The sequence below is a fragment of the Carettochelys insculpta genome, chromosome 2 (genome assembly GCF_033958435.1).
Source record: "Carettochelys insculpta isolate YL-2023 chromosome 2, ASM3395843v1, whole genome shotgun sequence".
Taxonomy (NCBI): domain Eukaryota; kingdom Metazoa; phylum Chordata; order Testudines; family Carettochelyidae; genus Carettochelys; species Carettochelys insculpta.
The window spans coordinates 121,846,449-121,873,401 of record NC_134138.1 but is presented as its reverse complement, the minus strand read 5'-3'; the positions used below and the strand labels follow the sequence as shown (position 1 = coordinate 121,873,401).

The following is a 26,953-nucleotide window of genomic DNA, read 5'->3' as shown; positions in this document are numbered from 1 at the left end:
GGACTCTTTGCAGTGCTGGGTGAAGGTTAAAGAACTCTATCAGGCCTATCAAAAAGTCCAGGAAGCCAACCAGTGGTCAGGGGTGGCTCCACGAACCTGCCGCTATTATCAACAGCTCCACATGCTTATGGGGAGCGACCCCACCACAGAGCCCAGGCTGAATTATGACACTTGTGGAGGCCCTGGTATGGAGTTCGGGTGAGCCCAGAGGAGCAGGGTGGCCCAGAGGAAGAGGACAATGGCAAGGAGGAAGGGAGCAATGAGCAGGGGACAGAGGAAGTTGTTGTAGACAGCCCGGAGCTCTTCACCATTGACCTGGAATGGGTCCCCTCCATGGCATGCCCCTCCATGCTGGGACCCTCCACAGCAGTCCCCTCCATGCTGGTCACCTCCACGTCTGTCCCCAGGCCCTCTGGAGCAAGCGTTTCGGCTGAGTCTTTATTCCGCATGCTAGAAGCGGGTTGGGGGTGGGTATAGCTATAGGGTTTTGCATAGGTACGGGTGGATGTGTGACCTGAGCATGCCTTACCTCCATGAGGATAGCCCTGACGGTGGCATTGCCCACCCCAAACTGGTGGTCGACTGACTGGTGACTATCTGGGCTGGCTAGTTTCCATATGGCAATGGCTACCCTCTTCTGCAGAGGGAGTATGGGCCACATCTGGGTGTTGTGGTGCTGGAGCCTTGGGGCGAGCGAGTGACATAGCTCCAGAAACATCAGCTTGGTCACGTGGAAGTTCTGGAACCAGCGGTCACCTTCCCAGCACCCCAGAACTAGCTGCTCCCACCACTCACTGCTAGTGGGATAGCCCCATAGGTGCCAGATGACCCAGGGGATGGGGCATGAGCATCGCCCCACAAGGATGGCCTGTATGGGGGAGAGCTATCAGGGTGGCCCCCCTGGAACCACTGGAGGATGGCTGCTAGCAGTGTGGCCAGCAGTATGACCACAGCCTTGAGGAGTTGGACATTGGGGAGCTCCTGGGGGTCCATGCAGTGCCCCAAAGTGGGTCCTCTGTGTGGTTGATGTCTGCAGTGCTCTGGGTGGCAAGCCAGCCCTCAGCAAGTGCAGGACAAGTGTTTTGGGGAGGGGCCCATGAAAGAAGCAGCAGGCAGCAGCCCCCAGAATGGCTTGTCTACCATGTGAGTGTATTCGCGGCGTTTTCTGGCCCCTTCTTTCGAAAGAGCACCCTGGGACATGTGGACACTCCCTTTCAAAAGAGCAGTCTGGTCTTTCAAAAGAATGGATCACAAACGCAGTCTGCTTTTTGTGCGTAGATGCGTGGTTTCAAATGGCAATCTTTCAAAAGGTGGCTTTCGAATGTTCCCCTTTTGAAATTGCACTGTAGCGTAGACTTAGCCTTTGAATCCAGCAGTCTAGGCAGGTTTTCTAATCCTTCAGTCAGTCTCATGGCTCATCTCTGAACCCTCTCCAATTTATCAACATCCTTTTTGAACTGAGAGCATCAGAACTGGAGCAGTTCTGCAGCAGTTGCCAAATACAGAGGTAGAATCGTCTATCTACTTGCTACTCGAGATTCCCTTGCACCCCAGGATCACTTTAGCTCTCTTGGCCAGAGTCTCACTAGGAGTTCATGTTTGGCCAACTGTCTACAATGACTCCCGAATTTTTTCCAGAGTTACCGCTATGAATGGCCAAAATGTTTTTGTTCCTAGATGCATGCATTTACAGTTAGCCTTATTAAAATTCGTGTTGTTCAATTGTGCCCAGTTTGCCAAGCAATTGAGATAGCTCTGTATCAGTTACCTGGCCTCTTCATTATTTATAACTCCCTGATTTATGTCATCTGCAAATGTTATCAGTGATGATTTTATGTTTTATTCCATACCATTGATAAAAATGTTAAATAGCTCACCATCAAGTAACATTCCTTGTGGGACACCACTGGATACAAACCCATTCAGTGATGATCCCCTATTTATGATGACATTTTTAGACCAATCAGGGAGTTTTTAATCTATGTAATGTGGACCATATTAATTTTGTGTCATTCTAATCAAAATGTCATGCAGTACGAAGTCAAATGCCTTACAGACATGTAAATATATTACATTTACCTGTATTAATCAGATTTGTCATCTCATAAAAAAATCAAATTAGTTTGACAGTATCTACTTTCCATAACTTACTTTCCTTTAATTCTTTATTAACCAAGTTGAGTATCAGCTGCTCCCTTATCTTGCCTGGAATCAATGTCAGGCTGACAGGTTTATAGTTACCTGGGTCATCCTGTTTACCCTTTTAGAAGATGACACATTAGTTTTCTTCCAGTCTTCCGGAAATCTCCAGTTCTCCAAGACTTAGTGAAAATTGGCATTGTTTGGATTTTAAGTGTTTTTAGGCAGGGGCTGTATTCTGTTAGGAGACAAGGCTCAGTTGTACAACACCAAATACAATGAGATTTGTGTTTGGGGCTTCAAGGTGCTTTTCCAATACTGTTGCTAAAAAGTGCCAGGAAAAAATGTCCAAGCTGTGAAATCTACAGGTTGAACCTCTCTAATCTAGCACCCTCAGGACCTGTCTGGTGCCAAACTAGAGAATTTGCTGGACCACAGGAGGTCAATATTGTCTAGTAGTGTTACCAACACTTGCACTGCTTACTGGGCTCTTAGAAGACATTTGAGGGGTAAATTACAGCTAAATAACAGCACCGAACACTGATGGCTGTAAACAAACTTTATGGGACTGCAGGAAACTTAGTCACACCCATCAGAAGTGGACTTCCAGCTAAGTAAAATCATGCCAGACCACGGATTTTGCTGGCCCAGAGAGGTTCAAACTGTAGTAGGCTGTGCAAAACCCCCGACGGAAGACATGAACATTTTTTTACCAGAACCATGTACAAATAGACTGAGCAAAGTACTAGAAAATACAGTCTTGGAACCATGCTACATTGGACAGGACATGGCTTGGCATGATCCTGCATTTCCTGTGTGTCCAAAACAATGAAGTTTTGGGTACCCAGGGAATGTGATACCAGGTACATAAAAAGTGTTTCCTCTTCTATTTGTACAGGTGTCCATCTTGTGCTCCAGAAAGACACGTTTTGTTTGTTTGTTAAAGCTAAGTCTCTAGCTCTTGCGGCTGCAAGGAAAATTTCAAAAAAATATGACCTGAAAGTAACCAATACAGTGGTTTCTGCCGATTTTGGAATTATAACTCTGAGAAGTATGAACTCTTCTACCCATCTCAGTGAGGGTTTAACTGTAATTTCACTGTCAGCTTGCTTAACAATGTTATTGCTTATGAAGGCATGTACGAAAGGCAAGGGAATCGCAGAGCTGTACAATCTCCCCTGAGTGACCAGTCATTTGGCACAATGAGTGGGTGGTGTTTTGGAGACTTCACTCTTTTTTTCTCTCCTCAGCAAGGACCTGAGCAGAACAAAGTCACACACTTTAGCTTCATCCAGGCAGAGATAAACCTTAGAAACCTTTCAACTCCAACCAAGGAGAAGCCAAGTCCAGGAAGCCAGGCAGAGCCCTTGGGCATAGTCAAAACCCAATGGAGAGGAGTCAAACTGAAGTGGGTTAATGGCTCCCAGACAGCATGCACAACTATAGTTTGAACATGTCCACAATCCACTGCAAGGTGGAGGCCTCTTTTTGGTGAATGACTCAGGCAGGAGCATATTTTGAGGACAGAGCTTGGCAAAGTACTATTATCTCTTTTCAACTCATTTGATCCCCCTACAGCAACAAAGGGTCCCGTGGCACCTTATAGACTAACAGAAAAGTTTTGAGCATGAGCTTTCGTGAGCACAGACTCACTTCATCAGATGCTGAGTCTGTGCTCACGGAAGCTCATGCTCAAAACTTTTCTGTTAGTCTCTAAGGTGCCACAGGACCCTTCGTTGCTGTTACAGATCCAGACTAACACGGGTACCCCTCCGATACTTGATCCCCCTACTGATACTCTTGTACATCAGGCAGAACTGTTGAAAACAATAGGTCATATTGTTCTGGAGGGGCCATAGGTCTTTCAAATTTAATTTTAAAGCAGACCTCTGTGTTGGTTTTGGTGGAGAGAAGTGTGCTTAAAAATGGTGGTAGAATCTGGCTCATTGGACAAACATTGATGTAAGTGAGGGCAAAATTGCCTTCCTGTGCTGGGGGTTAGAGGTCAATCAATTACAGGCAAGCCACTGGTTTATTATATCATTTGACCTATGTAAATATTATGCAGGAAGGTTCTTGTTTGGCCAAAATATGTGGACTTTCCATATCTCTTCTTTACATTATGTAGGAAACCATTCAAAACCTTAAGAACTTATGCCAACAATTTAATCCTCTTCCATATTAGTTTAAATGTGAGGCTGCTGATGGTCATTGGCTGTAACGGTGCATCCAGGATATATTTGTTGCCATAGCTACTGCAGTTAAATTATTCCTTTTTCTGTTTTAGAGATCGGATTTAATTTATTCAAATATTCATATGTCGCTCCTATTAGATGGTCAAAAATAAGTGAAACAAGCTGCATAGATTTTTTTGAATGCACAGCTGTGGTGATTTTGGATGTACACGCCAAGGTGTGGGGGAGGGTGGGGCAAAGGGGACAGTTACTTTGGAGCCCACTGATTTAAAAGTGCCTGGAGTTCCAGTCCACTGCTACTGTTACCATGACAGCAGCAGCATCCAGAGTCCTGGGCTCTTTAAATCACTGCAGGAGCCCTGCACGGTACTGTCCAGGCAGTGCAGAGGGATGCCTTCTCCTAACCCTGATCCCTTCAGCCTGAGGCCCCACCCCTTCCAGGAGGCACAGAGCCAAACGCCCCCTCTGTCCCTCCACTACACACTGACCAAGGCTAGTGAAGTCTGTTGCCAGCCCTGTGTGGATTGAGGCCCTGATTCATCAAGGTTCTTAACTGAGTGCATAGCTTTGAGCATATGAGTCATCCCATTGACTTCAGTGGGACTGCTCTCATGCTTGAAGTTACCCAGATGCTTAAATACCTGGCTAAATTGGAGCCTGAGAAGAAGGTAGTGAACATTTCCATTGTGAATGATTTTTCTCCTGTTTTCAATGGCTGTAGGCTCCAGTGGGAACAGGTCCTTAGGCAGTTAAGCCAACAGTCAGTCTGGAAAGCCAACAGAATGTGCTGATAATCAATAACATAAGGTCTGATTCAGGGAAAATTATAAAAGGACAAAATGAAACCCAGTGCATGGAAGCCATACAAGCCAATATTCTGTAGCTTCACTAGAGTTTTTGGTGTAGTTAAAAAAAACTGGGCATTAAGTTACTAATTCTAGGATCTCCTTTGTTATCAATGTACTGCTCTAAATAGGGTACACACACACACGCACGCACGCACGCACGCATATTATTAGGTAATGGAAAGATACACAGGTTCATTGGTTTGTGTGGCTGGAAGTGTTTGTACACTTTAGATAGCAAAGTAGCTCTATTTGTTTTCTGTAATCATAGGGTGACCACATTTCCCTATGCCAAACACAGGACACCCAGAGGGGAGAGTTGGTTCCCCGGCTGCAGCTGCCAAGCAGTTGCATCTCCCTGGCTGCCCCATGCCAGAGGGCACCAGAATGGGACTGCTGCCCCACAGAGGAACTCCCTGGTTGCAGAGGCAGTTGCCCTGCAGAAGTGGAGGAGGCATTGACCCACTGCCCCACACCATGGGGCTCCAGGAGTGCTGCAGGGATGCTCCCTGGCTCCAGTCGTGGCTGACCTCTGGGGGCTGCCACTCTATGGAGGTAAGTGGGGGTGCTCCCTAGCTGTTGGCGAGGGGCAGAGCAGCTGCAGCTCCCGGCTGCCCCACACCTCGGGCACTGGGAATGGGGCTGCCTCCTGAGGGGAACCTCCCCAGCTGCCCCACGTCTTGGGTTGCTGTCAATGGGGCTGCTGCCCCACAGGGGACCTCCCCAGCTGCTCCATACCTCGGGCACCGAGAATGGAGCTGCTGCCCTGTGGGGGACCTCCCCAGCTTCCCCATGCCTCGGGGTGCCAGGAATGGGGCTGGCTGTGGGGGGCTCCCTCACTACAGAGGCAGCTGCCCTGCAGGGGGAGGTGGGGGCAAACAGGAGTGTGTCATGTGGCAGGGATTGGTCTACCTCTGTGCAGTGGTCTCCCCAGCTGCAGGGGCAGCTGCCCCTCGGAGAAGCTGTCCAGCACTGCTGGGGCACTAGGTACCCATTATAATGTTAGAGGGTGGACAAAACTCACTACCCTACCCCCCAACATACCTGCCTTACCTCTGTGACAGGGCCCCTGGCTCCCTCTCCTACTGCAGCATGTACTGGCCATCAGTGCCTGCTGCATGTGCTGTCCGGCCAGCTTCTGATTCATTTTACCTGCAGCTGTGCAGACTTGGGGAAAGGGCAGCTCAGCAAGGGGGAGTGAATATACAGGACAATTAGCCTTTTTGTTAAAAAAAAATAAGGCAGGACTCCTTCCAAAATTACGGGACTGTCCCAGTGAAAATGGGATGGGTTGTCACCCTGGGTAATCACACAGAGAAAAGGGTCTTCTAGACGTGCTTTGGAACATGCAGTTTACTCTTCTTCATAACAACAAAAGAGCAGCTATACTGGATCAAAGGTCCATCCAGCCCAGTATCCTGTCTCTCAACAGTGGCCAATGTCAGGTGCCCCAGAGGGTGTGAATTGAACAGGTAACGATCAAATGATCTCTCTCCTGCCATCCACCTCCAGCCTCTGACAAACAGAGGCCAGGGACACCATTCCTTAAGCATCCTGGCTAATAGGACCTAAGCTCCATGATTTTACCTAGTTCTTTTTCAAGCCCTGCTATAGTCCTAGTCTTCACAGCCTCCTCTGGCAAGGAGTTCCACAGGTTGACTGTGTGGTGTGTGAAGAAGAATTCCCCTTTATTTGTTTTAAACCTGCTGGCCATTAATTTCATTTGGTGTCCCCTGGTTCTGATATATTGTTCACTTTCGCCACACCACGCATAATTTGATATACCTCTATCATATTCCCCCTTAGTCTCCTCTTTTCTAAGATGAAAAGTCCTAGTCTCTTTAATCTTTCTTCACATGGGACCCGTTCCAGACCCCTAATCATTTTAGTTGCCCTTTTCTGAATTTTTTCTAATGCTATTATGTCTTTTTGAGATGAGGTGACCACAGCTGTATGCAGCGTTCGAGAAGGTTTTATATAAGGGCAATAAGATATTCTTAATTTTATTCTCTGTCCCTTTTTTAATGATTACCTAACATCCTGTTTGCTGTTTTGACTGCTGCTGTACACTGTGTGGATGTTTTCAGAGAATTATCCGTGATGATGCCAAGATCTTTTTCCTGATTCGTTATAGCTACATTAGCCCCCATCATATTGTAGGTATAGTTGGGGTTATTTTTTCCCAATGTGCATTACTTTACATTTATCCACATTACATTTCATTTGCAATTTTGTTGCCCAATCACTCAGTTTTGTTAGCTCTTTTTGAAGTTCTTCACAGTCTTCTTCGGTCTTTTCTATCTTGAGCAGTTTAGTATTGTCTGCAAACTTTACCACTGCACAGTTTATCCCTTTCTCCAGTTCATTTATGAATAAGCTGAATAGGATTGGTCCTAGGACTGACCCTGGGGGAATGCCACTAGTTACCCCTCCCCATTTGGAAAATTTACCATTTATCCCTAGCCTTTGTTTCCTGTCTTTTAACCAATTCTCCATCAATGAAAGGATCTTCGCTCTTATCCCATAAAAACTTAATTTACGTAAGAGCCTTTAGTGAGGGACCTTGTCAAAGGCTTTCTGGAAATCTAAGTACACTGTATCTACTGGATCCCCTTGTCCAAATGTTTGTTGACCCCTTCGAAGAATTCTAATAGATTAGTAAGACATGATTTATCTTTACAGAAACCATCTTGACTTTTGCCTAACAAATTAAGTTCTTCTATATGACTGAAAATTTTATTCTTTACTATGATTTCAATTAATTTGCCCAGTGCTGACATTAGACTTACTGGTCTGTAATTGCTGGAATTGCCTCTAGAGCCCTTTTTTTAAATATCGGTGTTACATTACTATCTTCCAGTCACTGGGTACAGAAGCTGATTTAAAGGATAGGTTACAAACCACAGTTCATAGTTCTGCATTTTCACATTTGAGTTCTTTCAGAACTCTTGGGTGAATGCTGTCTGGTCCTGGTGACTTATTACCGTTAAGTTGATCAATTAGTTTCAAAACCTCCTCTAATGACACCTCAGTCTTGGGCAATTCCTCAGATTTGTCACCTGCAAAGGACAGCTCAGGATTGGGAATCTCCCTAACACGAAAACTGAAGGAAATAATTCATTTATCTGCAATAATTTTATCATCTTTGAGTGCTCCTTTTGTATCTCGATCAAATAGGGGCCCACTGGTTGTTGAGCAGGCTTCCTGCTTCTGAGGTACTTAACAATTTTTTGTTACTGCTTTTTGAGTTTTTGGCTCGCTGTTCTACAAACTCCTTTTTGGCTCTTCTTATTACATTTTTACACTTAATTTGGCAGTGTTTATGCTCCTTTCTGTTTTTCTCACTAGGATTTGAATTCCTCTTTTTAAAAGATGCCTTTTTTATCTCTGACTGCTGCTTTTACATGGTTATGAAGCCGCATAGGCTTTTTTTGGGTCTTTTACTGTGCTTTTTAATTTGGGGTATACATTTATGTTGGGCCTCTGTTATGGTATCTTTGAAAAGTTTCCATGCAGCTTGCAGGGATTTTACTTAAATCACTGTACCTTTTAATTTCTGCTTAACTAACCTCCTCATTTTTGCAAAATACCCCTTTCTGAAATTAAATGCCACAGTGTTGGACTGCTGAGAGGTTCTTCCCATCACAGGAAATGTTATAATATGGTCACTATTTCCAAGTGGTTCTGTTACAGTTACCTCTTGGACCAGATCCTGCACTCCACTCAGAACTAAATCAAGAATTGCCTCTTCCCTTGTGGGTTCCCGTACCAGATGTTCCAAGAAGCAGTAATTTAAGGTATTGAGAAATTTTATCTCCCCACCTGCTCCTGAGGTGACATGTATCCAGTCAGTATGGGGATAATTGAAATCTCCTACTGTTATTGAGTTTTTTATTTTGATTGCCTCTCTACTCTCCCTTAGCATTTCATAGTCACTATCGCTGTCCTGGTCAGGTGGTCGATAATATATCCCTACTGCTATATTCTTATTTGAACATGGAATTTCTATCCATAGAGATTCTATGGAGCATTTTTATTCATTTAAGATTTTTTACTTCATTTGCTTCTACATTTTCTTTCACATATAGTGCTAGCCTCTACCTGCATGACCTGTTCTATTTGTCCAATATATTTTGTACTCCGATGTGATTGTGTCCCATTGATTGTCCACATTCAGCCAGGTTTCTGTGGTGCCTATTATATCTCTATCCTCCTCCAATACAAGGCACTCTAGTTCACCCATCTTATTATTTAGACTCCTAACATTTGTGTATAAGCACTTTAAAAACTTGTCACTATTTATTTGTCTGCCTTTTCCTGACATATTAGATTCACAGTAGAATGTTAAAAATGATCAACAGATATTCCCCTTTCCCCTGCCAGCATAGTTTGGAGGAAATGCTAAACCCCAGGGTTTTCCTCCCAAGTAGTGTTTTAAATGAGAGCAATCCAGGCCCTGGAGATCATTATACACTTATGATCTTTTAAATTCTGTAGCACCTAATTGTGAGATCTTTACTCAGATTTTACTCAGCCCTCACTCATGCAAAGTTGCATTGTGGGCAAGTCTACACTACAGCAGAAGGTCAAGTTAAGATATGCAATTCTACCTATGTTAATTATGTAGCTAAAGTTGACGTGCTTTAATTCAGGCTTCTGTGCTTTCTCCACTAAGAGAGGTTGACAGGAGCCTGTGGTCCCATTGACTTCTTTTCTTTGAATGAGGGGCAGGAGTGCTGGTGCCAATGCAGGTGTCCTGGAAGTTCCATTTTACTATGTCCTCACTAGATGCACTGAATTAAACTCTGGAAGATCGACCATGGCATGGTCAATCTTGCCTGCAGTAAAGACATACCCTTAGTCTGTGAGAGGTGGCCTGAATAAATAGAAAGTAATGTCTGCGGGAGTTAGTCCAACCTCCAACTGTAACTGTCGCCATGATAACTAGAGACTTGATCCTTGATGCCATTTTTAGCAGAAATTTGGAACTTTTATATAACACAAGAATTTGCTTAATATCAAGATAGTGACTGCCTGCACGTGTTGTGTTCACACAGCTATCAGAAGAGGAGTGTTGTCTGACATAGCTTATGAGACAAAGGTGAAATGAGGCAAATAAAATAAATGGGAGAGGTGGGAATAAATATTTGTCTGCTTCGGCAAAACCAGAGAAGGACGAGGAAAGTCCCTGAAGTGAGGAATAAGACAGGCATAGAGTAAGCTTTGCTATTTTGTACATGGGAGCCAGAGGAGGAGCTGGAAACTTGCAGTTGTGGGAAGCTGACACCTCCAGCACTCCATGTGCAAGAGGCAGTTGTCCATCCGTTCCAAAATGACTCTGTGTGTGTTGTTGGGACAGCTGTTGGAAAGTGTTAGGTCAGCGTACCCTTTCCCCCTCTGGAGCAACAGGAGCTGCTGTGCTATTTTGGATGTTCAGTACGCTGCTCGATCTGGATCACAAGTGAATGAGAAAGGCTGATGATTTTAACCAAGTATTGCGCAGACCTGTTTGTTTTTGGATAAAGATGTCTATAAGGAGACCATGGGGAGGACTTTTCTTCCTCCTCCATCTCAGTTTTCTCTCTCCCTTTGTCTTACAAATAGTGATGAATTAGGTCCCGATACAGAGACAATGCTACTTCCTTCCAAAAGAAGGATCACCATCTGAGGTCTCACTCTGGCATGTTTTTGTCAATTCCCTAGCAATTTCTTAAGGGATACTGTCCATTTGGTAGATTGCAACAAATGAATGAAAAGTAGTTTCAGTTTCTGAACCTGCCCAAGTCCTCCCGCATTGCTGTGATTTAACCGTCATATATCCTGCTTTGCTCTGCCCTGTTAGTGTGTGATTTGCAGAAACGGTGGCAGAAGGTGACTAGCTATACATGGTAAATAATCTCAGAGGGGTAGCCGTGTTGGCATGTAGCTTTACACTAAATACATAAATAGATAATAAAAAAGTACTGTAGCACCTGGAAGACTAACTGTTAATACAGTTGTTAGTCTTTAAAGGTGCAACAGGACTGCTAGTTGTACATGGGAATTCATAAAACTGACTGCACCAAATGCACAAATTGAAAAAATAGTGAAGTTACCTGATGTTTCATGTAAAATAAGGTCACCCCTAAAACATTGCAGAAAAGTATGATTCCCCCACCCTCCCCGCCAAAGAACATACTTCCTCTTTTCTAGTCATTAGCATGAGGAAGAAGCTTTCTATCTGTCTCAGAAATTCAGCATCGTGTGGTAACCTGATGGGTTAAAGAAAAGCTTTCTGGCAGGCCTTAGCACTGCAAGGAAATTTATTTATCTCTTGTTGACAGGAATGCAGGGCATGGCCAGTGTTCTTGCCATGTCTATTTAAATTGAACTAGAAGTAGTATTTTGAATTAGGACAGAGTTAAAACGCAAGGATAACAGTTATGCCTTGCCTGGTGAATGAAAACAGGAGCATGCATGGTAGGGATAGACACTACTGTGTCAGGGGTCTGAGGGTCTGTGTCTCATCAGCACCCAGCTGCCCTTATTTAAAAAAGGCACTTGTGCTGTTTTGAATGAGCAGCTGTTGATTGCAGTAACTCCAAAGAACTAACATAAAATTAATTATCGTCGATAAGTGGTTTTTCTTCTTTCTCATTTTAGGGCAGCCGTAAAGGATCTATCACCTTTTGTTTAATCCAATGTTTTACATGTTACAATTGTATAATTTAGAAGCATCACATTGTTTCATATGCTTTAGGTGTTAAATATCTACTGGGTCTAAATTTCCTCAGATGTATGTCAGTGATTGACTCTGTTGAATTCAGTAAATTACTTGAGGGTGAAGTTGATGTAAGTATGACAAAAATCAGGCCCCCTCAGCTGAGTTTTCAACATGTTGAAATTAACTGGCCTCCTTTGGGTCTTTTATGAAGCAGCAGCATGCAACCATAGCCAGGGTTAGCAAAGAGCAGCTCCCCTTCCTGCATATACCTGGCTGGCTTGCTTACTGCATGTTCACCTTACCTCATTAGCCAGAGTCAGTGTTACAGACCCATAGAGCATGTGTGACTGGGACAGCCTTTACAGACTGGTTAACTTGCCTGATGTTTTGGTTTGAAATGAGAGTTTTCCTTGTAGGTGGACTGCTTGCTGTGGCTGATGAGCCCCTTCTGCCTGATAGAGGCACAGACAAGTCAAGTGATTTGCCTGAGGTCACCCAGCAAATCTGTGACAGAGCCAGGAATAAAACCCAGAACTCCTAAGGTCCAGTCCTGCATCCTCACCACTCTACTGCTCTGCCTGGCAGTGGCAATTATTTCATTTTGGTCTGTGAAGGAAATCCAGCCAAAATAATGGCAAGTTAAAGTAGTAATCTTCAGCACCAGGCTCTAGTCCATGGTTTCCCAAACTGGGGGTGTGTGAAGAAATTGCCGGGGGTGGGGGACGCAAGGCAACCCTGCCCCCGCAGCTATTTCCCCACCTGAAGAAAAAGCCAGCCCTTGCTTCTGGCTCTCACCCCCTGCCATTTCACATGGGCGACCCAGCGCAGCTGCTATAAAAAGCAGGCAGCCAGTGAAGGGCCACTTGGACCTAGCTGCCTCCTGAAAAAGTGAGTGAGTGTGGGAATGAGGGGGAGGAGGAGGATGGGGTTAAATGAGAGGCTGTTGGTGCCTGGCTTTGGGGGTAGAAAGGGGCTCAGGCAGGCAGCTCACAGCCACCTGGGGTGGCTGGCCCATGGTAAAAAAGAGGTGGGGGGGCATGTGAGGGTTTCTCAAAAATCAAAAGGGGGGGCATGATGCCAAAAAGTTTGGGAACCACTGATCTACTCCCTCTGTTAGAGAAAAATGTTGGCAAAAACATTGCACACAGCTCTCTGGGGACTGGCCTCCTGCCAGAGAGTGGAAGCAGCACCTTACAATACTGACCAGTTTGTCCCCAGGATGTCCAGTCTGACTAGCGCCCAGTGTTCTGTGCTTAAGGGCAGGTGGATGGAAGAAAGAGACAGTCAGAAGGCTGAGATGGGAGATGCTGAAAGTTTGATAGATTCAATATCCATTTGGGTTTAATCCAAGCCTGAGCTCAGAGGCAACACATTCTCTTCCCCATGAAGACATACCTCCGGGTGGACAGCTGCTTTGACATTTCAGGTTGAGGACGCTGCCCTCAGGGTACATGTCAGATGCTGATATATGGTGTCTTGATGACTACACTCATGCTCGTCTGTGAGACTGATGTCGTGCTCAGGTAGTGGTATGCCAGTATGGCTGTGATGTGGGTGCCAGGAAAAGATGGCTGCCCAAGGAAATCAGCATAACACTGCAAATGCGGTAGGATGTGTGTCCTGTACATTGACACATTCCATTTGCTCACACTTGCTAACAGTTGTGTGTTAATAAATGGCCTAACAATATAAGAAAATAAGACACAGGGCTTGCGGTCACTTGTGGTTGCCAACAAACACACATCGTACTGCTGTAGGCACCCGGAGAACCCATGGAGAGTAAAGCAGTGTGTTGTAAATACAAGCTTTTCCTGGGAAGTGAGGACTTCATCTTCAGAGCTGCTGAAGATCTGCAGTTCCCACTGGCTTTAAGTGGAGTTTTGGAGCTCAGTAATTCTGTCGTCTGGAGTTTAAATCAAGTGCATGGCCAATAATGGCACCACATAATAGTGTACTGGTGCCTGAGGAGACAAGCGACAACCCAGAAAAGTGATTGGACAGAGAGGATTAAATGCTGCAGCACAGATGGTTAATGTGTCTAATAATATGTAGCATACATTGGGATGTTTTGCCAAACAGACTATTTCTGCACTGGTATTGCATCTACAATGTCTGCTCCAGAGTTCTGCCTGCTTCTGGCCAGCCGGACCTGCAAAATAGCTTTTTAACAAAGGCATTGCTGGCACAGAGGAAATGGTGATAGTTGTGGAGCATACCTTCTGTTTGTGCTTCTGGGTCTCATTTGATTTGTGCCTGCAAGATAAATGTTTCTACGCTAGACATAGGTCCAACCAGGGTTATCTCTTATGAAGGTCAAGATGCATCTGAAAAAAACATAGGAAGATAATTTCATAGTCCTGCTCTTTCTGTGTACGTGAACAGAAAGACTTGTGACCATGTGCTTGTTTAAACATTACCATTCTTTTGCTTTAAAATGTTGCCATTTCTTTATGGTAATTTAGTGATAGAAGGCTTGTAAAATTTGATTCTATTTTTTATCATTTCAATGGATAATATCAAGACTTATTTTAATCTATTTTTTTTAAATTGTATCTATTTCTCTGTTGCGGGAAATAGTGGGAGAAATCAGAGCCAGACAATGGGGTTCTGACAGTAATTAATGACAGACGATGCAGAGATTCAAAAAGTTAAAGCTTTATCACTGTTAAAACACAAATTGTTAACACCAAGGCTACATATACACTAGCCTCTTCCTTTCGGAAGGGGCATGGTAATGAGCGAGTTGGGAAGATGCTAATAAGGCACATCCATGAATATGCAGTGCCTCATTAGCATAATGGCAGCCGCACGTGATTGAAAAGTGCCACTTTCGAATCGTGTACCATCTGTGTTGACAGGGGCCCTTCGAAAGGACCCCCCCAGACTTCAAAAGCCCCTGGGGTGTCCTTTTGAAAGGCTCCCATCTACATGGGCAGCATGCCATTCAAAAGTGGCACTTTTGAATTGCACGCAGCTGCCATTATGCTAATGAGGCACTGCATATTCATGGGAGCGCCTCATTAGCATCTTCCCAACTCGCTCATTACAGTGCCCCTTCCAAAAGGAAGGGGCTAGTGTAGACATGGCCCAAATGTCAAACTACATCCAGTAAATACCTTTAAATCAAACCCTAATAAATTCCCAAGCTATATTTTTCTTACTTTACCTATGTGTAATTTTCAGGTAGTATTGATGGAAATGTTCAGTGGTTGGTTTCCTTGTGTGTGGTGAAATCAACCTTTACCAATATATACGAGTACAAATTAAATCCTCCAAAGCCTACTTATTTCTCATGTTAAAATAAATCAGCCTACCCATTGAAAACTTTTATTTGATAATCAGCACAGCCATGGCCAGGAAATCTCACATAGTCAAAGTGATTTTGAACTGAATTAATTTAAGGGAAGGTGGGGTCTTACATGAATGCTTTATATTATAGACTTGGTTAGCAGAGAATTTGGGAGTCACCTCCATTGATCGGATTTGACAGAAGAAAAATTGAAAAACTCTGCCAGGCAAAATAGCATATTGGATTCAAGATACTCAACTTTAGTCAAAAAGGAAACTGGTATTTGGGTTTATGGTGGATGGGAGGGCTACTGTCCTTTTTTAGACACCCCAGCAGTTCAGTTAACTAAATTATCTGTAATGGTTAACCCAGAGATAGTGGGTCTCTGAAAATTCCAGGAAGTGTTGGCAGGCAACAAGGAGCAAATGGATGAAATTCTTGGATTCAGATTATTTCAGGGAAAGCCTGGGTCAAACTGAGGCTCACAGCATGCAGATCTCTGTGTGCTCATTGCCCTTAGAAAGCAAAAAAGCGAATACATTTTAGTTGGCAGAGTGCAGTGATTTAAGGACAGATGAATGTGGAAGGAGGAAAAAATATGCCTAGAGCATCCCCTCTACAATGAGCCAATGGGCCAGCTGTAAAGTTCACAATGCTCTAGGGCCAGCCAGCAGCGAGTGGCTAGAATCTACCTTTAATATCTCAGAGGGGTAGCTGTGTTAGTCTGTAGCGTCACAAAAAACAAGCACTTCTGTAGCACCTTAAAGACTGAAAAATAATATTCATTATGTAATGAGCTTTCATGGGTAAGACCCACTTCTCCCGATTTGAGTAGAATTTTTTTTACTCAGATCTGAGTAAGTAGGTCTTATCCACTAAAGTTTATTATCTTATAAATAAAGTTGTTAGCTTTAAGGTGCTACAGGACTTCTCGGTTTTTTTCCCTAATTTTAATTATATGACAAAAGCTTGAAGCATCATATCAATGTCTAACCGAGGAAAATGGCAGTGTCCTTTAATGGTAAAAGAAGACAAGCCCTCCGACAGAATGTAGATGTGTCTCAAACGTTTAAATGGGATCTATCACAACTCTCAGGCCCCTTGCTGTTAAAATGCATGAGATTTCCAGGAGCAGATTACAGGTGTTAAAGAAAGTTCCCAGGAGGTGGTTGGGCAAAATAACAATGCTGATGCTTCCCCACAACCACCCACCCTTAAATAGCCATAATCTGAAATTATCAGAAAACTAACGCTAATAATTATATTAAAGAGGCCAGCCTGAAATACAGAATGTACACATGCTGATTTAAATGGCCATAGCTGCTTAAGTCTATATTTTCAAATACCACCACATTCCGGCAGTCTCCAATCAATAAAGCAGCTATTTTGCTACCCCAAAACAAAGCATGGTAAAAAATGAAGAGAATTCAAATCCTCCAGCTCTATGCAGACCCCTACCATGTGAGTGTAAAAGGGCATTCCCTTCTGTAGTAATAACACAGGGTTTATAACAAACACAGAGGTGAACAATCTCAGAGAGGTACTCATGTTGGTTTGTATCTTTGTTTTGCACAGGTGAAGAGTTTTGATTCCACCCAGCACAGGTTAAACCTCTCGTGTCTGGCACCCTCGGGACCTGACTGGTGCAGAATGAGAGAATTTGCTGAGCCATGGGAGGGCAATATTGTCTAGCAGCATTACCAACAGTTCCACTGCTTACTGGGCTCCTAGAAGACATGAAGGGGTAAATTACAGCAAAATAACAGCACAGAACACTGTCAACCAGGACTGGTGGCTGGAAACAAAGTTTATGGGAGCACGGGAGACTTGGCCACACCCATGATAGGTGGTCGCTCAGCTAACTAAAATCATATAGGATTATAGATGTTGCTGGATGAGAGAGTGCTAGGCTAAAGAGGTTCAACCTATAGTGAAAACATTAGTCAGTTTGTTACATCACATCATACAAGATAAATCTATAGGCTTCTTAAAGGACTTTACTTTTTTTTTTTTGAGTCTAGGGGCTGCGTCTACACTAGCAAGTACTTTTGAAAGGAACTTTGAAACGAACTTCAAAAGAAGGACCTCTTCCGAAATTCCCTGCAGAGCATCTACACGCAGTCTGCGCCCTTTTGAAATTAGGCTCAAAAGAACAGGGCCAGTCCATTGAAGTCAGTCCTCTGTTCCCATGGTAGGAAGAGCACCCCCTTTTGAAAGTCAGTGTGTAGACGCTCCACGGATGGCTGTTTTGAAAGAGGGAGTCCTCCATGGTGCCGATCAGCTGGCAGGTGGCGGCGCTGCTCACGGCGCAAGCAGAGCTCTATGGCTCCTGTGTCCAGCTGTGTTTAAAGATGCAGGCTCCCACAAACCCCTAGGCAGGAAGCTGAGACCATGCTGGTAGCAGGGAGCCCACACTGCAGAGCTGCACACTTCATCCAGTGGCACCTCAGGGAAACCACCACGTTCCCTGGACCCATGGCCAGCACCCCAGACCTTGCTCCCTCCAGGGGCCCCACAGAGACAGTGGGGAGAAGGCTGAACTCCAGGACCTCCTCTCATTCTGGGATGATGAGGTGGTCCTGCACCAGATGGGGGTCCTCTCGAAGGTGCTCACTGGCCAGGGCCACCCCACCCACGCCGCAGAGCAGGTGCAGTCCAAAGTAAAGGAACTCCAGTAGGGATACTGCAAGGCCAGGACGCAGCCAGACAGTTGGGGGCAGCTGCCCTTACTTTAAAAAACTGGACCATCTCTTTGGCCCCAAGGAGGTTGCACCCCCAGTCATGGTCCTAGACATGGCCGAGCCAGAACCAGGGATGGACATGGAGAACCACCCAGGACCACTGGCCACTTACAGGCCCCAGCGGATGGTCCAGAACCCAGAGGCCACCACTGATGATAAGGGCTCAAGCGAGGGGGCCCTCGTCACTGACATCCTGTCCGGGCCTTTCAGCTGGGCCCACTCCACCCATGCCTTGCCCAAGTTCTTGGAGGGACCCTCAGGTAGGTATTGTCCATCCCAGTATCCCTGGGACCCAGGGAGGGGGTGCTCTATCATGCCTGGGGTGGCCACAGTCCACTCACACGGCTGCCAGCCCCAGTTGTGATGCAGCCTGGACAGCCGCACCCCCAGGGCCCTGGAGGGGGTTGCACGTAGCACTCAGCACCAGCCATCCTGGACAGCACCATGGGCTGCACAGCCATGGAGGGACGGGGGGTGGGGTCAGATGGAAGCCTGCGCTTGCTACACCCATGCAAAGAACCCCAGGATCCATACGTCACAGAGCCCCTAGGACAGTGGTAGGACGGGCGGGGACATAGGGGCCATCGCACGGGACTAATGGCCCATTCCTCTGTCCCCTTCTGTCTCTACTGTTCCAGCACCCAGGAGTCAGCCAAACCCCATCCATGGGCCAGGGAGGCCCACTGCAGAGGGCGAGGGGGAATTCCCTGGCTGGGGATGGCACGTGGACGCAGCTTGGCTATACGCTGGTGCCACCAAGGTGGGGAGGAGGACATGGGGGACCCTGCACACACTGATGGCCTGCGGGATCTCACCAGCGTACTGCAAGAGTGGCTTGCAATGGAGCAGCAGGCTTGGCAGCCATCCTGGACGCACTGACCCAGGTTGTGACTGCCCACCTGGCCCCGCCACCACCCCCTCATGAGCCCCTCCCGCCCTGCCCCTGCCCCCCCTTCACCTGTCTCCCCCTCCAGCTTCTCCCACTTTGACCTCCCTCGCTGCACCAGCCCCGCCCCTCCCCGACCTTACTGCCTTGATCCCAACCAACCTACCCCAGCCGGCCTCCTCCAACTGACCAACCCTGTGGAGGCAGCTCCCCCACCCCACCCTCCCCCCTGTGTGGACCCTGGTGAGCCAGAGAACGCTACACCCAGAAACACCCCTACCTCCTTGTGCTCCCAGCCTCAGCCCAGCCCCGATGGGGACCCTGGACGGGGGTAGGGGCTCATGCAGCCAATAGGGATCCCTTCCCTTGAACCCTGTTGTAGGGAAGGCCTCCCACCTCCACCTCTGGCCTCCCCAGATCATTGGTGTCCGCACCCGCCGCCCCAGGCCCTCCTTTTACGTAGTTCCTCCCACTCCCCTATAAATAGTTTCCAATGGTGCAAAGATGCAGACATTTGTGTTATGTGCCCAGTAAATCATTTATTTGTGGTTACCCTTGTGTCCTCTGTGTACGTGCAGGAATGGTGGGGGGCGGTGTCTGTGCATAAGGGTGGGGGGGGAGGGCATGTAAGTGTGGGGTCATTGTGGCACCTGGGTGAAGGCCTTGCACAGGACCTCTCTTACCCGCACCCCATCCTGCTGGGCCTAGAGGCACGGGGCGGTGGCTGGCTGCTCATAGCCGCGTCCAGCCTCAGTGGCCCACCCCTGCACAAAGGGCTCATGCTTGGCCTACATGAGGTTGTGCAGGGTGCAGCACACCCCAACCACTGCCAGGAAATTGGGGAGGCCCACCTCGAGCCTCATTAGGAGGCAGCGGAAGCGCCCCTTGAGTCGGCCAAATGCTCTGTCAACCGTATTATGGGCCCGGCTGATCTGCTCATTAAAGCATCCTGGGTCGGCTGAATGTCCCATGTAGGACTGCATGAGCCAGGGCTGCAGGACGTAGGTGGCGTTGGCCACAATGCAGGGCAGCATTGTGGTGTCCCCAACGGAGAGTTCCTGCCGGGGGATGTAGGTCCCCTCACCCATTCAGCCACTGAGCCGTGAGTTCTGGAAGACCCAGGCATCATGGGCACAGCCAAACCAGCCCACACATATGACCATGAACCTGCCCTTGGTGTCGATGTGCACCTGAAGCACCATGGAGTGGTAGTCCTGGTGGTTTATGCAGGCCCCCCTGCTGTGCTCCAGGGCCCGGATGGTGATGCGGGTGAGGTCCAGCGCCCTGAAGCGGTTGGGGAAGCCCAACTCCTTGAATCCCATGAGGGTGATGTTGAGGTCCCTGACACAGGTGAGCTGATGGGGGAGGACATTGTTGGCACAAGTGACCTGCAGGGTGTGAGGGGAGGACACACTTGTGAGTGTGGCTTGGGAAACTCTGTGCCCTCCCATCCCTGTCTTTGCTGCCCGGTCCCCAACCGCTCCCCTACAGGGCATTCCTCCCTGGGATACCTTGACCCTGCCCTCTGCAGGCACCCCATCCCCATCTTCTCCCCCATCCCTGCTGGGAGCCGACTCCTCTGATCCCAGATGGGGCCACTTGTCAGGGATCCTCCTGTTGCCTCCTCCCAGCCTGTGGTGGGAGTGTGACCCGAGATTGGCTTACTGTGATAAGGGTGGCCCCGACAGTGGCCTTGCCCACCCTGACATGGTGGCTGATGGATTGGTGGCTGTCCAGGGTGGCCAGCCTTCACACAGCGATGGCCACCCTTTTCTGCAGGGGGAGCGCAGGGCTCATGCGGGTGTCATGGTGCTGGAGGGCTGGGGTGAACCAGTGGCACAGCTCCAGGAATGTCCCCTTGGTCGTCCTGAAGTTCTGCAGCCACCGGATGTCGCCCCAGCCCTCCAGCACCAGCCGGTCCCACCAGTGGCAAATGGCTGGGGGACTGGATGAGGGTGTTGTGCCCCGAGGACAGCCTGCATGACAGTGGCTATCAGGGTGACCACCCGAAGCTGCTGCAGGATGGCAGCCAGCACCGCAGCCAGTGCACTGGCCACAGCCTGGATGGGTGGTGGAGGATGGGCCTGCTCAGGGTCCAAGTTGTGCCCCACGGTGCCTCCTCTGCATGCTCTCCCTTTGCTTGCTTCTGGATGGCCAGCCGGTCCTCTGTACGTGGGGCAAGGGTCTTGGGGAAGGGCGAAGAGAAGCAGCTGGCGATAGCCCTGGAAGGGCTTGTCCACCATGCAACCCTGCCCGCGATGTTTCCTGAACCTTTACTTTTGAAAGGGCATTCTGGGATGTGTGGACAGTCTTTCAAAAGGGCAGTTGGGTCTTTCGAAAGGGCAGGTCGTTCCTTCAGTCTGCATTCGGCTGTGTGGACAGTCGCTTTTGAAAGGCTGTCTTTCTAAACATATTTTTGGAAAGATGCCTTTTTGAAAACGCATCATAGTGTAGACGTAGCCAGGTTGTTCACACTTGTTTAAGGAGAAACAATAAGATCTTCACCCCTTTCTTAGGATGCTCTTGTTATTTATTATGCAAGGTTTTTCCTCAATACATGTTCCCTCCCTCAAACCATGTGTTTATAACACCTATTTTCTTTTTCCCATGCGGACAGGTTTGTGTTCCAGTTCTGTTATTGCATGGCACAGATCTTATAGCTTCTATGAGACAGCATTTCAGCCTTTTCTATATGTATTTAGAAGTAGTTATTTCCATCAATAACTCATATCCAATTATATTATCAATGTCATGGGCTTCCTAGGAACTTCCATGTGATAGCTATTCCTACCAGTTAATCAAAGAAGAAAAATGTATGGGTTACTATGACAGCTCTCCCCTGTAGGATTAATATTGCATATTATCTGTTTTCACCCGTACTAATCGATGGAGTGAAATAATGTATTGCTAAGCCAGTGTGTGGCTTTGTCATCTAAGAATTATTAGCCCATGTGAAAAAAGCAAGTGAAAAAAAGATTTTCATGAATCAGAGCATTCACCATTTAAAATAGCTGCAAACCAAGATAGTATTTATAATGTTAAGCAGATGCAGACTTTGGTATGTGTGGTCAAGGCACTGGGTGAAGTCTATTTTTAACTGGATCTGTAAAATTGTAAAGAAAGTGGATCACGGTATACAACATTTGTCTTCTAAATAGCCAGTTGGAAAAAGTGGCAGGTGAAATGTTTCTTTTAAAAGGGGATGGCACAGACAGCATTATAAAGAGGGTGTAAAACTTATGTATATGCCATGGAGATTATTTATGTCTGTAGAAGAATTCGAGACTTTTGAGTTGCTGCTGAATATAAATCTCCCAAGAGCCTTAGTCCCATCTATATTGGGCTGGTAGTTGAGTTCTTCCTCTCTATTGCAAACTGTCTTGAAACAGTTCTTTGTAAATTTCACTGCTGATCAAATTCTTTGTATAGCATCCCTCCATATAGTTTTGGATCTATATGTTATGTCTATAGGTTGGGACTTCCAACCCGTCTCTTACCCTCCTCTTCTAAATGTGATAGCCTTGCTTCCTATGTGTTTGTCTGATCTTCTTTGCATGTGTCCAAATCACCAAGCACACAAGGAGCTGCTTTTCTATAGTTGGTACCAGCTTCACCCATGATGTAATTTACTCATTTCATTCATGGTCCATCCTTGTAACTCCAACCATTCAGCTTCACTTTTCATTTCCACTGTATTCAAGACCTGCTCCTGTCTCTTCCTCGGTACTTAGAATTTGGAATCGGACATAAGTACTGGCCTAATTACTATCTTGCAGATCTGCCTTTTCAGTTTGCTCAGCAGTCTCCTATTGTGGCTTACTCTGCTCACTGCTCTCCATTTGGTCCATGCCTCTCCTGGTTTGCTTAGTGTACTGGTGAGCTCACCATTTTCCTGTGCTGTCAAAGCTATATATATCTCAGAACAGAGAGGATTGCTTTCCAGTGTGCACCTCCAGCTCTCTCAATCCATTCCTTTGCTCTCCTGCCACCCACACAGCATCATCTGCAAAAAGCACATGGTACTGTGGACGCTTTGTGTAAGTGCATTGAATATCAGTGTGAATGACTGGACATAAAAATAAGGTATTGTTATTAGCAAGATACTTTGAGGCCTGTGGTGCTGTGCATCGCTCAGTGGCTGCTGATGTGTTGGTCGAGTTCACAGTCTGGATTTCGTTAATGTTATTCCTTTGTCTCTGTGTTTATATAATGTACTTGTGTTTGAACATGTAGTGCTATTGTAAGATACATTGAATTCAGGCCCAACCAGGTCTGCAAGTTCTCCGTCAGTCCTCAGTCTGCTGCTCCCAGCTGGCAGCTTTCTGGTACCACTGAAAAATGTGGGGTGGGGGACCCTCTTTTGTCATAAGCACCACCCATGAAACTCCTGATTGGTGGATACATATGACTTCTCCAATGATCTTGGACTTTCTATTTAAGCTAGAAGGAGGCACAGGAAGTTGAATGAGCCAACCAGGTGATCCTCTGGCTGGTTGTTATATTAGAACTGCCTTCTCATCCATCTCCTGGCTTCTGGCTTCCAGCTTCCTGTCTTGTTCCTGATCCTTGCCTCCCTGTCCTCTTCCTACTCCCCTGTACCAGTTCTAATTCTAGCTCCAAGTCTTGGGCTATGCCTACACTAGACATAGCAGTCGATTGCTGATACGCAGTTTTGTCTACACCAATATCAGTTGTCAACTTCAATGGCTGTCTATATGGAAGAAGGTTGATGGAGGTGACAGCGCCTTGCAAGCCTTTTTCTTTGCTGCTCATGAGGAGTTCCGGGGTCACCTTTGATTCCAGAAAGTGCGGTTTCATGCATTCATGAAATAAAACCCTGGAAGATGAACCCAGAGTACGTCGATCTTTCGTGGCAGTACAGATGTAGGCCTGGTTTCTTTTCTGACTTTGACACCAGCTCTGACACATGCCTTGACTATGACTCTGAACCCTGACTCCTGCCTCTTAACTCCTGCTCCAACCACTAGGCATGCCTCCCTGCCCTCACCATTAGGTACCTATATCCTGGGGCATGATTGCTGTTGTAGTAGAGTTGTACTTGTAGTAGAGTTGCTATTTTGTGCCTTGTCTAGCCTAGGATTAAGGTGAGGTGTTAGCATGTGACAGATGGAAGCACCCTTGAGCTTGAACTGAGCTGAAAGTCAGCTTTGTGTCTCAGGTCCCAGCTGTACTATTTGAAACCTTCAGTGGTCCATTATGAAGAATGAAGAAAATACAGACATTTGTCCACTACTCCACCTAGGTTACATCTACACTAGCCCAAATCTTTGAAATGGCCATGGAAATGGTCATTTCGAAGATTACTAATGAGGTGCTGAAATACATATTCAGTGCCTCGTTAGCATGCCGCCAGCTGCAGTGCTGTTCAGCGATGGTGGAGTACCTCTCCGGGCGTGAGCCTGGGCACTTATTATGGAGACTCTGGGCTGCCCAGACACCAGTGTCCCCCTCTCGGCTTCACTGATATAGTCCAAAGGAGAGGATAACCTCCATGTCTGGTACCAGCTCAGTTGCAGGAGTTGCCAGGACAGTGCCAGAAGTTGACACCGAGCCGCCTTCGGACTCCACTCCGGATTTTCTGTCAGGGTTTACTCCCTTAGCCTTGCTCCTTCCCAGGATAACCCACAAGGCAGTGGGACACTTCAGACTTGCCACGACTTGCTGCTGTGCGGCTCGTCCAGATGGGGGCTCCTTTTCGAAAGGACGCTGCCACCTTCGAAATCCCCTTATTCCTATGGTATATATGTATTTCAGTGCCTCATTAGTAATCTTTGAAATGGCCATTTGCATGGCCATTTTGAAGATTTGGGCTAGCGTAGACATGGCCCTAGTGTTTTGCTAATTCAGCTACACGGTCACTTGCTATTAATTTTTCCCTTTTAGGTACATTAATTTCCTAAGATAGCTGCTGGTATGTAGAGTGGCAAACAACACCTCTGACCAGCAGGTTTCCTTGCTGGTAAGAGCGATCCGGTAGTACATGCCCTCTCTCACTGGCTTCCTTTTGCCTGTCACACTGATTTAAAGAGTCAGTACTTCCAAACGTGTTAAATAGGAGCCTATGAAGGTAGTGTTTCCATGAATAGCTGTGGGGAGGCAAGATACACAATGTAATTTCTAAGGTCATGGAGCAAACGGGTCTTTTGGGTGGCTGTCCAATGTCCAGAGAGACACATCTCTGGGGCTAGAAGGAGAACCAACGAGGAGAAGAAAAAGTTGTTTTCAGACAGTGTAACCTGCCATTACTATCCCTGTTAGAGGAGGTGAGTTCAGTGCTGCTCCAGCTGGAGAGCACTGGCTCTCCCAGCTCATACTTCTGGCACTGAAGGTCCCTAGTGTGTCAGCCAAGATGGCGGCCCTCAGACCAGGATGAAAGAGGTTTTAATGTCCAAAATGATTTCTGACAAAAAAAAAAATTGTAGCCACATAGAGCCAAGATTTTAACCAGAACCACTAGAGAACAGACTCAGGCCTTGTCTATGCTAGAAAGAATTTGCTGCTATAACCAACACAGGCACAAGCCAGCAAAAGAGGGCTTTGGAAGGTGTGCCTTTATTCCAGTTCTCTGACTGAAATAAGCTGGTGTAACTGCATCTACACTAGGGCTTAGCAAAAGAGGAAGGGTATTCGTCTGTGGAGAACAACTCTACCCAAGTCCATAAAACAGCCACCATTGTCATCTCCTGAGAAATGAACATGCCAGTCTACCAAAGTGGTTGGCTTGAAAATTTCAAACAGTGAGGGCCAGATTCTGCTTTGTTACATCTGTGTCAATATCAGAAAATTCACACTCAGAGCAACGTGTGCTCTAGATTTTACTGAAGGCCATACCTGACCCAGGAAATTTGTTTCCTTGCCTTTCATCTTGAACTGTTCACCTTTGCAGCACGTAGAGTACTGACTATTAATAGATGTGCTTTTTTTGGGAAAAATATAGCCAAATGTTAGGAAATATCCTAGTGGGGAGTGTAGAGTTAGAAATAGTCATTTAGTAATGTAGTTTTCATTTAATTTTAATTCTTTCTGTGTTCCTGGGACTGTGTCACCTTCAGCTGGTAGCAGGTAGCAAAAAGTAAGCAACTTCAAAGTTATTTTTGTAGTGTAGACACAGCCTCAGTGAGGGAGGTAGCAACAATGGATCAGAAGCTAACCCTGCAAGATTCTCAGTGAAATTCCAGAAGGAAAATTGTCAGGGGAGATTATTTCTTTTCTGGATAGGAATAATTTGTCCAGTGGAGATAGGGGATGTTTAGCTTCTTTGATGAAGTAACAGGCTCTGTGGACATGGGGAAGTCAGTGGATATGATATACCTTGACTTCAGCAAAGCTTTTGATACCATCTCCCACAACATTCTTGCCCATAAGTTAAGGAAATATGTACTGGATCCTTGGACTATAAGATGGATAGAAAGCTGGCTTGACGTTCGGGCCCAACGGCTAGTGGTCAATGGCTCAATATCTGGATGGCGGTCAGTTTCAAGTGGAGTGCCGCAAGGCTTGGTTCTGGGGCCGGTGTTGTTCAACATCTTTATTAATGACCTGGATGAGGGACTGGATTGCACCCTCAGCAAGTTTGCAGGTGACACAAAACTAAGGGGAGAGGTAGAAACGTTGGAGGGTAGATAGAGAATCCAGAATGACCTGGATAAATTGGACGACTGGGCCAAAAGAAATCTGATGTGGTTCAGCAAGGAAAAGTGTAGAGTCCTGCACCTGGGGCAGAAGAATCACAAGCATTGTTACAGGCTGGGGACCGACTGGATCAGCAGCAGTATGATAGAAAGGGACCTAGGGGTTATGGTCGGTGAAAGGCTGGATATGAGTAAACAGTGTGCCCTTGTCGCCAAGAAGGCTAATGGCATACTAGGGTGCCTTAGGAGGAGCATTTTGAGCAGATCTAGAGAAGTAGTAGTTCCTCCCTGTTCGGCAGTGGTGAGGCCACATCTGAAATAGTGTCCAGTTTTGGCCCCCCCCCAGTATAAAAAGGATGTGGATGTACCACAGCAGGTTCAGTGGAGGGCAACAAAAATGATTAAGGGTCTGGAGCACAAGACCTATGAGGATAGGCTGCGGGATTTGGGCTTGTTTAGTTTACAGAAGAGAAGACTTAGGGGTGATTTATCAGCAGCCTTCA

The 26,953-nt window shown here is 46.5% G+C and overlaps 2 long non-coding RNA genes across 5 annotated transcripts in view; both read left to right on the top strand.

Moving 5' to 3' along the window:
- The window catches only part of LOC142009497 (uncharacterized), a 138,233-nt gene that overhangs the window by 71,996 nt on the left and 39,284 nt on the right, over positions 1-26,953 (top strand). The window lies entirely within an intron of this gene.
- LOC142009499 (uncharacterized) lies at positions 12,651-19,321 on the top strand. 2 transcript variants are annotated; one of them, XR_012644497.1, is made up of 4 exons: positions 12,651-12,770; positions 16,747-16,915; positions 17,193-18,172; positions 18,551-19,321. It is a non-coding gene; the product is annotated as an uncharacterized LOC142009499 (long non-coding RNA). The 2 variants fall into 2 exon arrangements; XR_012644496.1 differs by having other exon boundaries at positions 16,747-18,172.